Source organism: Hippopotamus amphibius, chromosome 10, assembly GCF_030028045.1.
Source record: "Hippopotamus amphibius kiboko isolate mHipAmp2 chromosome 10, mHipAmp2.hap2, whole genome shotgun sequence".
NCBI classification, from domain to species: domain Eukaryota; kingdom Metazoa; phylum Chordata; class Mammalia; order Artiodactyla; family Hippopotamidae; genus Hippopotamus; species Hippopotamus amphibius.
In genome coordinates, this window is record NC_080195.1 from 13,201,354 (window position 1) to 13,214,575 (window position 13,222).

The 13,222-nt window shown below is 40.7% G+C and overlaps 1 long non-coding RNA gene across 1 annotated transcript; it reads right to left on the reverse strand.

The window, feature by feature from the left end:
• Nucleotides 1–2,120: 2,120 nt before the first annotated feature.
• Nucleotides 2,121–12,454, reverse strand: LOC130830643 (uncharacterized). Its single transcript, XR_009047812.1, has 3 exons — nucleotides 12,020–12,454; nucleotides 10,687–10,808; nucleotides 2,121–2,654 (listed from the first exon to the last, which is right to left on the reverse strand). It is a non-coding gene; the product is annotated as an uncharacterized LOC130830643 (long non-coding RNA).
• Nucleotides 12,455–13,222: the final 768 nt, after the last annotated feature.

Consider the following 13,222-nt stretch of genomic DNA (forward strand, 5'->3'; position numbering starts at 1 on the left):
CTGGCAACAACACCCTCTCCCTCCCCTCAGTCCAGCCCAGTCAATATGGCAGAGGACTTGGGTTAAGGACCAAGCGCAGTGTCCATCAAGAGAGGCTGTCCCCATCACCTCATCTCACCTGCCCGTGGAGAGGCGGCAGCATACGTCCAGCAGTGTGTGGGTGCCCACAGTGGAGGCGGGCAGATGGAGGCAGGGAGGCCAGCTAGGAGGCTACTGCTGCCATTGAGGCAGGACCGCACAGTGACAACACAGTGCCTGATCGAAGGCAGAGACGAGGGAGACAATCAGGAAGCAGACTCTTTCCCTGGTGATGTTAAATGTGAGTTGAGGAAGAACAGGAGTCTAGGATGCTTTCTAGTTAGGTGACTTGGACAGATGCCCAGAAGGTGGAGCAGGTTTTGCATGCGATAAATCTGAGGTACAGCATATATAGATTCTTGGGTCTGAAGCACAAGGAAAAGAGGTCTGAGCTGCACACGTGGACATGAAGGTCATCACCACAGAAGTGACACTGACGCTATGGGCGTGCGTGAAAGTGCTTCTAAGAACATATACACGAGAATAGCAACTGGGCGATATTGGCCGGTAAAGAGTGAGCAAGTAGAAACCACCAAGGAATCTATAGAGGAGAAGCCCAGAGGGGAGAAGAAAACCAGAAGAATGTGATGTCACAGGGTAAAGTCAAGAATAAACCCAGGTTTAGGAAAGAGTGGGTGGTCAGTAGCGTGGAATGTTCTAGAGAAGCCACATAAACCCAGGACTGGAGAATGTGCATTTTATTTGGAAACAGAGAGAAACTTCAAGAGGCGGAAAGCCGAAGCTGGTGGACGGGGTGGTATGTGAGAGTCAGAAAAGCACATCACCCTTCAAAGACTCTGCCAGGAAAGTAGAGGCAGAAAGAGGCTCAAAAAGAGTGTAAGTTTGCAGGAGGGTTCTCTGAGATGCAGGACCTAGAAAATGTTTGTATGATGAAATAAAAAGTCATGTTGGAGAAAAAACATAGATTTTAAGAAAGGAAGAGAAACAAACTGAGAGGATCAAGAATCTGGTTCAGATTCTGCCCTTAACTAATTGCGAGATCTGGGGCTAAGTCACTTTGTCTTTCTGTGCCTGTTCTCTTCTGTCAAATGAAAGAGCTGCCCTAGATCAAATCTCATTCCTCCAGAATATTTCCTGATTCTGGCTCTACTCAAAAGAAGAGAACTGAAGCATTCATTCCAAGAGACAGAAGTACTCGTGCTTTATTTAAAAATAAAGCTAAAGTGAAGCTAAAAAGCTGTCACTTTAATTTAACCATTGTTTTGCCTACCCAGAACTCTGGCACGTAAGAAAATGCAGCACGATGTAATTGCAAAAGTAAATTCTGTTGAAGCAAGTTGGCTTCCAGTTTAAAACTGAAAGATAAAAAGTAAAGGCTGGAAAAATCTCCTCACTCCTTTGGGGTCATCAATCAGAAATATCTGATAATTAATTTGTCTTTCAGGGACATTTGCTAAAAGCCCCTCAGTCACTCACTTCTGGACCTCCTGCTCCTCCACGTTAGCTTAGTTGGTTGGGTGATTTTTCACTGAGTGATCCTGGGTGGATTTCCCCATCTACATGTTGTAAGTGAGAAGATTTATGTCAGCTTTCATCTCTGGAAGGAGTGTTCAGAAAACAGGAACCTGGCAGTTACCTGATATAGTATGAAATCAATCTGGTGACCACGACACTTGAGAAACACAGAACCTCTGACCACCTATGTTAGAGGGAGTAACACAGAGAAAATAACTTCTGCCCAATGGAAAAGGACATTCTGGGTGATTCCAGTTTGCCAAAGGTGACAGGGAATCAGTGGCACTAAGCTCTGTTGATGGCTTGTATTACTTTGCTGCATATCTGAATCTATAGTACTAGTTACAGAACAATATTTAACAAATGTTACAGTTTACGTTTCCTTAAATTAACTAGCAGAAATATAAACATAGTCCTCCTTAGTATGGATATTTGCATTGTAGTTTGGGGTACTTTTTTGTCCAAAGAATATTATTTTGTCTTTTGGAACCCTACAGAACACGGTAGAATAATGACATAATTTTTCCTACATTTCAGAGAATTATGATCATTTATTTGTACATAAATCCACTAAGTATCAAATCAGTAATACAAACTCACAAAGTCATAAAGTAGTTCAAACTATGAAGCAGTCTCCCATTTAACAAAAATTCCTGAAGTCATTTTCACCATGTTTTAGAGGACTCTGTGGAAGAATCACAGGAAAGCACTGGGGAGGCTCTTCTCCCTCAAATCCTAACAGGGAAAATGATGTGTTTCTGTTAGAAAGATTGCCAGAATGTACTGTAACCTCACACTTAGAGAAGAGCTCCTACCTTCCAGTCATAAACAAAACTGAAAACATCAAGCAAAGGTCCCTCCCAGAGCAGGTTTTAGTCATTCTTTCACATCAACCAAGGGATAAGCATGATATAGCACAGGGCCCAGTCTCAGGTGAGGTTTGGAATTTCCTTTCCTGTCTCTGTCTGTTGGAGAGCAGAAAAAATAATCCCTCAGGGTTGGAACACACCGTCAAGCTTGACATCACTTCGGGCTGGAAATCTCCAGAGTTTGTTCCTTATGATTCAAAACCAGGTCAGGTATTAAGACTGAAGGTCATGCTGACAAGTAAATTAGGGGGGAAAACAAAAGAATAAGCTATTAATAAAAGGCAAGTTGAGTGAGGGCATCCCTGGTGGCGCAGTGGTTAAGAATCCGCCTGCCAATGCAGGCGACACGGGTTCGATCCCTGGTCCGGGAAGATCCCACATGCCGCGGAGCAACTAAGCCCGTGCACTACAACTACTGAGCCTGCGCTCTAGACCCTGTGCTCCACAAGAGAAGTGACCACAATGAGAAGAAGCCTGCACACCACCATGAAGAGTAGCCCCCACTCTCTGCAACTACAGAAAGCCTATGTGCAGCAGTGAAGACCAAATGCAGCCAATAAAAATAAATGAATAAATTTATATTTTTTTTTTAAAGCAAGCTGAGTGAGAGTCTCTGTGTCCCTCTTCAAACAAAGTCCACATACGATCCAGGATTGTGTGACATCCTCCTTGACAGATGTGCTATTGTTGGGAGCAATGCCCAGAGCCCTGGTCAGGAAGTCAGAGCCAGCATCTCAATTCTAGCATGTTACTAACTATATGTTTGACTCTGAGTCCCTCTCTGGGCTTCAGATTCCCATAAAGAAAAAGTCAAAAAATTGACTACGTGATTGCTAAGAGCCCTTACCATTAGCTCTAAAAATCACTGATTCTTCTTTTTTTCCCACCAACTCAGGAAATATGTGTATTAAAGTGTCTCTAAATGACAACAGGGCACATGGTAAACTCATAATACATGTTCCTTAAACTAATTAAATAATTTGGACACTAAGAACAAGAGGTTCTTCTCTGGCAATTATTTGATAAATTATAACTAATGACATCTTTCTCTTTCAGACTAGGAGGAGAGAATGCTACCTAATAGCAAGCAGCTGAACCAAAATATCTCTGGTACTTTGCTGGTGACTCCATCCTGTTAGATCCGTGTGGCTCAGGAATCAAATTCCCCCATTAACCCAAAGCATCCTTTTATCCTGCCAACAGGAGCCCCATGCCCAGAATGGAAAGTCTTGACCACGCATGGAATGCATTTTACAAATAAACTGCAGAAGCACAATCTCTAACAAAGTGCTGGGTACCTTCTGAACAAAGAAAGAATCTGGGCAAATGATTTTGTTTCAGAGATGAAATGGAATATTAGAAGACAATTATTTTTAAACAGCTAAATACTGAGTAGAAAATAAAAGCATCAAAAGTACTGTAAATTGTGTGAAAGGACTAAACATTTACCTCTATTACTTATCTTTATATTTGCTGGGCTCACTCCCCATCATTTAACATTGAACATTGTACAAGTTACTTTTCTATTTCTGGGTCTCTCATCTAGAAAAAGTAAAGTTAAGGATGGGGGAAATTGGTCTAGATAAGTTCTAGAGTCACTTGTAGCTCCTAAGATTCTATGCAAAACTTCTTTTCTGGTTATAGAGGTAACAGAAATCACGTCAAAAAATTGCTTTACCATGGGTGAACCTCGAGGACATTATGTTAAGCAAAATAAGCCAGTCGCAAAAGAACAGATACCATATGATTCCTCTCATACGAAGTATCTAAGGCAGCCCAAATCAGAGAAGCAGAAAGTAGAAAAGTGCTGGCAGAAGAGGGGAGGAGGAATCAGCCTTCAATGGGTATAGAGTTTCAGGTTTGCAAGATGGAAAAGTTTTAGAGATCTGCTGCACAACAGTGTGAATAAATGAACATTACTGAACCGTACACTTACAAATGGTTGAGATGGTAAAATCAATATTATATGTTTTAACCACAATAAAAATTTTTGTTTTAATATAAGAAGAAAGAAGAAATGTAAAACCATCCCACATTTAATCACTCAGAGAAAATTTCTATTAACCACTTGTTACCTATCTGCCAGATATGGTCGCTATCTATTTTTCAACAGCTAATAAGTGCCTGCACTGTGGTACAGAACAAAATAGTGGACACGACAGGCACAGACCCAGCTCTCACGGGTAAGGAAATCAGCAATTCCATTAAAAGGCAATACGTTCTACCATAAGGGGGCATATAAAGTTCTACCATAGAAAGCAACACAAACACGGAGAAGGAACAACCAAACTGGGGAAAGGGTGGGGAAAAGCTTTCTGGAGGAAATGGTGGCTAATCTGAGATGTGAAGGCTGAGACGGATATCAGAGCAAAAAGAAGTCCACAGCAAGCCAGTCAGAGAGAACATGTGCAGGAGTCTGGGCAATGCAAAGCCTGGGGCTTAAGGTGGGAGAAGAGGGCACCCAGAGATGCGGGGCTGAAGACCTCCAGGGCAGGATCGATCACAAAGGGATCCAGATCCCACGTTAATGAGCCTGAAATTTTCCTGAAGGCAATAGGGAGTCATTGGAAAGTGTTAAGTGTGGAATGAACAAGATTAGATTTGGAATTCAGGAAGACCACTCTGGCTTCAAGACAGAGAATGGATTGAAGGGGGTCACGCCCAGTTGAAGGAACACATTTAGGGGGCTGTAGCACTGAGTCTGGCGAGACAAGCAAGGGAACAGCCAAGATCATGCTGTATTTATAGTTTTCACTTAATATTCTATAATTAGTATTTTCCCATTTCATTATAAAAGTCTTGGCATCATTTTTAATGGCTACATCGTAGCTTACTGTGTGGATATTCCATGATTTATCTAACTACCCTTCTATTTTTGAAGTTGTTTCTATGTTTTTGTTATTCTAAAACAAGTGGGATGCATATTTTGGCATAAGAGCCTTATCCACATTTTAAAAATATTTTCATGTATGTTAAGATTATACTAATATCTTGCTGCAGACGGCAGAAGAAATGTGAAAGAAAAGATTATAATTCAGATGTGCAAGGCAAGGTTACCACAGAGGGTGTGTGTGTGTGTATGTGTGTGTGTGTGTGTATCTCTGTGTGTGTGTGAATATAAACAGTTTTGCTTTGTCTTAAAAGACCATTCTGGATTGCGGAACTTCCAAAGCAGGCATAATCTAACACATACATGCCCCACATTGCATGGGACAGGGAGGGTTATGGGTTTGAGCTCCACAGTACGTTGCTCTATCCAGGCAAAAGGTCAAGCGCTGCAGAAGTCCAAAGCTAAAAATAAAGTGTGGCACTGGGAAAATTAAGGAGTGAGTCAGACCAAATAAGCACTTCGTATCCTCCCATGCCCTGTGGTAACCTCCTCAGCCAGCAAAGGCAGACTGATTCTTCCATGAAAGTGGTTGTAATAATAATACTAATAATTTTAGTAACAACGCAGAGTAGTTTCATGGCTGTAACACCTCTGTCCTTAAAGGCGAACTTCTCACGGACCATCTGTGGACCAGGCTGACCTCTGTCCACAATTCAAGATCTCAGGAAGACATCGCACCACAAAGGAGAGGAACTTAAGGAGGTGAGTCTCCCTGAAACTTTATCAAAAGTCTGGCAGGACTTAGTGGATTAGAAGAATGGCAGTAACAATATGGAGGGTGTGCATGGGCTTACAGAGGGTTTTATGCATGGTCAGTTCATCTCTGCAATCCTGCATATTTCTCAGAAGCTCCCAATAACTAATGGCAGCGGGACTATTTATAAGGTTGCATCTCTATAGGAAATCTTCCTAATATTCCTCCTGCAGGTGTAAGTCAAACTTTTTCAGGACTGACATCTTTCTGTCCAACTTCTGAGAGAGAGAGAGAGGGGGGGGGGGAGAGAGAGAGGAGCTCACACACTGCTACTTATAGAGTTTCCACATAAATCACAGGTTTGGGTCTTTCAATTTTTTCTTCCTGCTAAGAGTCATGGGGAGGGTGGTGGGGAGCAATTCAGGGGCTGCGTTTAGGATATTTTTTTTTTAGAGTGTCTACTATGTACGTATAAGACACAATAAGGCTGTAAAGTCATAGTGACTATCTTCTTGGGGTTGCCTTACAACTGGAGAATGAAAACTCCTTGTTAATAGTCATTTATACAAGGTAACAATTTATAACAAGGTAACATACAAGATGCTACAACAGTCCAGAAGAGGGAGGGCTCATTTCCTGCTAAAACATCCAGAAATAGGAAGGCAGCTGTGAAATGTTCGAGTGAAAGGTTATTTCTTATAGGTATATTTAAGACTAACTTAATTTAAAATATGATAAAATTATGTCATTCATAAAATGATGAAAGAATATATACAAACAAATGCTTAACACTTAGATCAAGTATATTTTCTAACTGATAATTTAACCTCTAGGTTCATTCTCAATCTTCATTTAACTCAACTGATTCATACCTTTGGCAGAACTAAAAACCAAAGCAAATTAGGTTGAACTTTGCATTTTGCTTACTGTGTCCCTACCTCACCTAGATTTACTAGGATATCTAAAAAATCAGGGAAATGCTTTTCAGAGACTCACCGTAAAAGAAGAAAGCAGAGTTCCTTGATAGCCATTTACAACCATTAAATTGATTTTAGAAACTTATCAAGATTGATAGACCCAAGTATTCCAAGTGTTGGGGGCTGAATTGCATTCTTCCAAAATTCATATGATGATGTTGATGTTCTAGCCTTCAGTACCTCAGAATGTGTCTGTATTTGGAGATAGCATCTTTAAAGAGGTAATGAAGGTAAAATGAGGCTGTTAGAGTGGACCCTAATCCAATATGACTGGTGTCCTTATAAGAAGAAATTAGGACACAGACTCTCACAGAGGGAAGACCATGTGACATCACAGAGAGAAGACAGCCATCTGCAAGCCAAGGAGAGAGGCCACAGAAGAAATCAACCCTGAAAATCCTGATCTTTGACTTCCAGCATCCAGAATTATGAGAAAATAAATTTCTGCTGTTTAAGCTACCCAGACTGTGGTATTTTATTATGTCAGCCCTAGCAAAATAAAACAGCAAGGATATAGGCAAAGCAGAATATTTTATACATTGCCAGTGAATAAACTGCACAGTCATTTTGGACAATGATTCCATTTGAAGTGTCTACCCTGGAGAAAGTCTTGCAAATGTGCCAAAGAAAATGTATAGAAAGCTGTTTAGTGTAGCATTACCTCTAATGTGGAGAAATTGAAACTAACTTTCTCTTAGCAGGAGATGAGCTAAATAAATAAATGATTCATTCATACCACAGAATACTACACAGTAGTTAAAATGACTGAACTAATGTATCCGCATGTATCAACTTGGATAAATCTCAAAACCAGTATTCAGTGAAAACAAATTCAAAAATATTTGTACAGTATGACATGTATGTGTAATTTTAAGACAAAGTTGTGTGTATTGTTATGGATATATACGTTTGTGTAAAGTACAAATACATACACAGGCATGAGAAGCATATAAGATTGTGGTTCAAAGCATGGACAGTGGAGCTCCCTTGCTTATTAGTTATATAATCTTTGATAACAAAAAAAAATCTGGGACTTCCCGGGTGGTCCAGTGGTTAAGAGTCTACACTTCCAATGCAGGGGGCACAGGTTCAATCCCTGTTCAGTGAAGTTCCACATACTGTGTGGCCAAAAAAAATAAAAATCTATGTCTCAGTTTCCTCATCTGTAAAATGGGATTAATAATAATGCCTACATTATTGGACTGTTGGGAAGGCTGCATAAGAAAAAAGACTGATAAAATATGAACTTAGTAAAAAAAATGTCTTCTATATTGGTAATCAAATCTAAGGAAAGTAAAATAAAATTGAGTTATTAGCTTTGGCAAAGCTTTATCTTGAAATCCAAATACCATGATAGACTATCTCCAGACCTTGGTATGTGTGCCCTTGCGTAATGCCCTTCCCTTGAAAGTGGGCTGGACCTAGTGATTTGCTTTAACAAACAGAATATGGCAACGTCCTGGGACATTGCTTCCAAAATAGGTTATAAAAAGACTGAGGCTTCCTTCTTGGGCACTCTTTGCCTTGCTTGCTTGCTCTGAGGGAGGCCAGCTACTGTATTGTTAGCTGCCCTGTGGAGTGGCCCTCATCACAAGGAATGAATGTGTCTGGTTAACAGCCAGTGCCTGAACTTGGAAGTGGATCCTCCCTGGGTTGTGGCTTCATTCAGCAGCCCTGGCTGACTGCTGAACTGCAATCTCATGAGAGCCCCTGAGCCAGAGACACCTAGCCCAGCTTCCTGACCAACAGAAACTGGGAGATAATAAATGCTTACTGTTTTCAGACAATAAATGGGCAGAAGGGGAGGGATTTGTTATGCAGCAATAGATAACTAATACACCCAATGTAGGCCGGGGAAGCTAATGCTGGTGTATGTGTATAGTGTTAGTAAGAATGCGAATTGGCATAAATTTCTAGAGAGCAATTTTGGCAGGACTTCCCTTGTGGCACAGTGGTTAAGAATCCACCCGCTAATGCAGGGCACGTGGGTTCGATCCCTGGTCCAGGAAGATCCCACATGCCGTGAAGCAACTAAGCCTGTGCACCACAACTATTGAGCCTGCACTCTAGAACCCTCGAGCCACAACTACTGAAGCCCGCATGCCTAGAGCCTGCTCCACAACAAGAGAAGCCACTACAACAAGAAGCCCACGCACTGCAAGGAAGAATAGACCCCACTTGCTGCAACTAGAGAAAGCCCATGCACAGCTAACGAAGACCCAACACAGCCAAAAATAAATTCATTAATTAATTTAAAAAAAAAAGAAAAAAGCAATTTTGGCAACATCCCTAAAGATATTCACAATTTTTTTTCCCTAAAGAAATAAATACACAAATATTGATGCATATTCATCGAAGTATTAAATATAATAAATTTAATAGTGAATAACTGGTAAGAACTTACATGCCCAACACTAACTGGAGAATTGTGACATCGTGATAGAATAAGAAGCACATATTTTGGTCTTTATCCCTGGTTCCTGGCCAGAGCTCCCACAACCTTTGTAATTTCCTAAGTGATAAAGGTGCTAGGAGCATCTTTTGTACTAATATATGGTCTTTGACCCCAGTTCCTGACCCAGAGCTCCTAAATCACTTGGAATTTCCTGAATGTTATGAGTGTCTTTTGTTCTAATGAGGCAACCCTTGCTAGGCTCCTAGATGGGGGCTGATCTCCAGAAAGAGCAAACCATGATTAGAAGCTCAGACTGCTCAGCCCCACTCCCTCCCATCCTCGGGGGGAGGGGCTCGAGGTTGAGTTAATCCATTATGCCCACGTGATGAAGCTGCCATAAAAATCCCTAAAGAACAGGGTTTGGAGAGCTTCAGGATTGGTGAACACATGGAGGCACTGAGAAGGTGGCACACCCAGAGGGGCGTGGAAGCTCCGAACCCCTCCCCCATACCTTGTCGTCTGCATTTTTTCCATCTGCCTGTTCCTGAGTTGTATCTGTTTATAATAAACCAGTAATCCACTAAGTAACCCGTTTTCCTGAGGTCTGTGAGCCATCCTACCAAATTCTTGAACCTGAGGAGGGGGTCATGAGAAGCTCCGATTTATGACCAGTTGGTCTGAAGCACAGGTGACAACCTGGACCTGCACTTGGTGTCTGGAATGGGGAAGGGCATTCTTGTGGGACTGAGCCTGTAACCTGAGGGCTCTGATGCTATCGCCAGGTAGCAGAATTGAATTAAATTGTAGGACACCCAGTTGGTGGCATCCACAGAGAATTGGACAGTTGGTTGGTGTGGAAAAAACCCACACATTTGGTGACAAGAAGTGAAATACTGAGTGTAGAGTGTTGAGAGTAAAGTAGAAAAAAAACAGGGTTTTTTTTTATGGTATGTCATTTGATAAAATCTTGAGCAGATATTAAAATTCATGTTCAAGTTCTAGTTAATGGTTTGTTGAAATGTTCACAATATAATAATAACTATGTTCACAAATAAAAGTAATTGGGGATGACCCTAATTTTTGTTTTATTTACTTGTTTACTTTTTAAAGGACTAGATAAAAATATACCAGCACAACAATGGTGATGTTCCCCAAGTAACGGAATTATTAGGTGATTTAGATTTTCTTGGTTGTACTTTTTGTAGGTTCTAATTTTTCCACACTGAATATGTATTATTTATAATCTATTCTTAAGTAAAATAATTAAATGTGGACCTAGTATGATTCTTAAAACACATTTATGTTACCTGTTTTTTCTGGGTCATATTTTTCAAATTCTTCTCTCAAGTTCCTGAATCCTTCCAGCCACTTCTCAACATCAAGTAAATCTTCTTGTTCTTTCTCTATTCTTGATATTTTCCAACACAGTCTCCAGATATGAAAAGGAAAAACACCAAAGTAAATCTTGATTTAAAATTATGTAAAATCTAGAAAATTCCCTGGTGGTCCAGTGGTTAGGACTCTGAGCTTCCACTGCAGGGGGCACGGGTTTGATCCCTGGTTGGGGAACTAAGATCCCGCACGCCACATGGCCAAAAATAAATCAATAAATAAAATTATATAACATCTTAGAAAGGTAACTCGATTTGCCCCTTTGCATAAAGTATGATTTTACTTCAGGAAATATAGATTTAAATAACTTTACATAAAAACCCAAAATGTATTTATATAAGTCTGGATTTCTTAACCTGGGCTCCATGAACATCTAGGGGTTCACAAGTGGGTTTCAAGTAGTTCATGAAATTGTACACAAAATATCAAGTGTAAGTGCATCTTCCTAGGAGGTGAGTTCATAGTTTAAGTAGGTTCTCAGTAGAGTGACAACTGTCTTGGTTCAACCAGCACTGTTGCTTTTAGCACAGAAAGTCCTGAGTTTAGGAACCTCTCAATCCTAGGTAAACCAGGATGATGGTTACCGTATCTGAAATCCAAGAAAGATTGATGAAAAATAATAGATGAAAAATAACACAAAGATTTAAACAATTGAATATACAAGTAAAAATTAGATTACTTCTTTTTTAAAAAAATGTTTTTCTTTTTGCTCTTTTTTAAATTTTTACTTATTTATTTATTTATTGGCTGTGTTGGGTCTTCATTGCTGCACACAGGCTTTCTCTAATTGCAGAGAGTGGGGGCTACTCTTCACTGAGGTGCACAGGCTCCTCATTGCAGTAGCTTCTGTTGTTGCAGAGCACAGGCTCTAGGCACTCTGCCTTCAGTAGTTGCAGCACATGGGCTCAATAGTTATGGCCCAGAGGCTCTAGAGCACAGGCTCAATAGTTGTGGCACACGGGCTTAGTTGCTCTGCAGCATGTGGGATCTTCCTGGGGCAGGGCTCGAACCCGTGTCCCCTGCATTGGCAGGTGGATTCTTAACCACTGTGCCACCTAGGAAGTCCAGAAGATTACTTCTTAAATCAGTATACTGCCATTTCTTATTTAACCTATGTCCTGAGAATTATTTTGTATATAAATCAAACCTCCTGGTATCTTTCCCACTTAGTTTCTAGACTAACTGCAATTTGTAAACTCCTCCTCCCCCCCCCCCCCACCGCCCCTGCTTTTTACCATGAACTTGTACCTTTTGTCCTGTGCATTTGGTGGCCCCTGCTTTAGTAGGCTGAGGCAAGGACTGCCCTGGCAAGATCGCCCCCAGAATCAGTCCTGAAGGGAAAATGCCATCACGTAAGAATCCAGATCTGTGGCAGGATGGGGAATTGAGGTGCTCTCATCGGCTTAGGTGTCAGGGGCTCCCAAATGGTGTATATTAAGCTAATTTCTGCCCTCTTTGGGGGCAGGCTAGAAATCAGAAGAAAGGACCCAGGAGAGGCCTTTCCATTTCTGCGGAATTCCATGTAGGGAAGGATGGGGCCTGTGAACTCCAGAGATCACTTCTATCTGATTAGGAGTACTCAAATTATGCTATATCTTTTTATTTCTCTTTTGTAACCCATCAACCTTTGGTAAAGTCTTTTTGAACTGTCAGCTTTGTATCAGTTGTTTAGGCCACAGCTGGGGAGAGCAGTCCTTACGAGGTGTGGGAGTGGCAGCAAGAATTCACAAGACCGATGAAAAAGTGAGTCTTGGGAACACAGCACTCAACCAGGAGATTCTCTTTTCACTCTCCATCTTGGAAGTTTTATTCTGTTAAGAAACGTGCCTTTTATTATGTGCACATACTTTACAGTGTCAAAGAATCAACATAGGTAGCTTTCTTCCTCTGCTCAGCTTTTATACTTGAAACATTGGCATTTTTGGATGATGTATTGTGATCTTCAATCCCCAATGTTTTAAGAGTTCTATCTCTTTTGAGAACACCTATTCTGTTCTCATCATACCTGCATTAGGAGGAATGATACATGTGATGTAACATATCAGTTTTATAAAACTGACAAGTACATGACCTTGAGCTGGCAAATGTGAGCCATGTGGGCCACCAATTTCCCCTCCTGGGCCCATACCTACAACTCCATTAAACAAGACATTCTTTCTGTTAAGCCCAGACTAACCTCAGAAATTTTCTCAAGTCCTACCAGACATTTACTTATTTTTGTGTTCATGAAATATATTTATTTATGTGTGTGTATATATATACATATGTGCATACACACATATACACATACATAATATATTCTTCTATTCCTTCCATCTAAAAAATGAATAATTCTTTAAAAATTCTTTGGCAGACTACGTGTACTGATTTGGGACTTGAAAAAAATATCATCACTGTATGCAGGACCACATATACCTTTACACACACAATTATGGAGAAGTACATCAACTA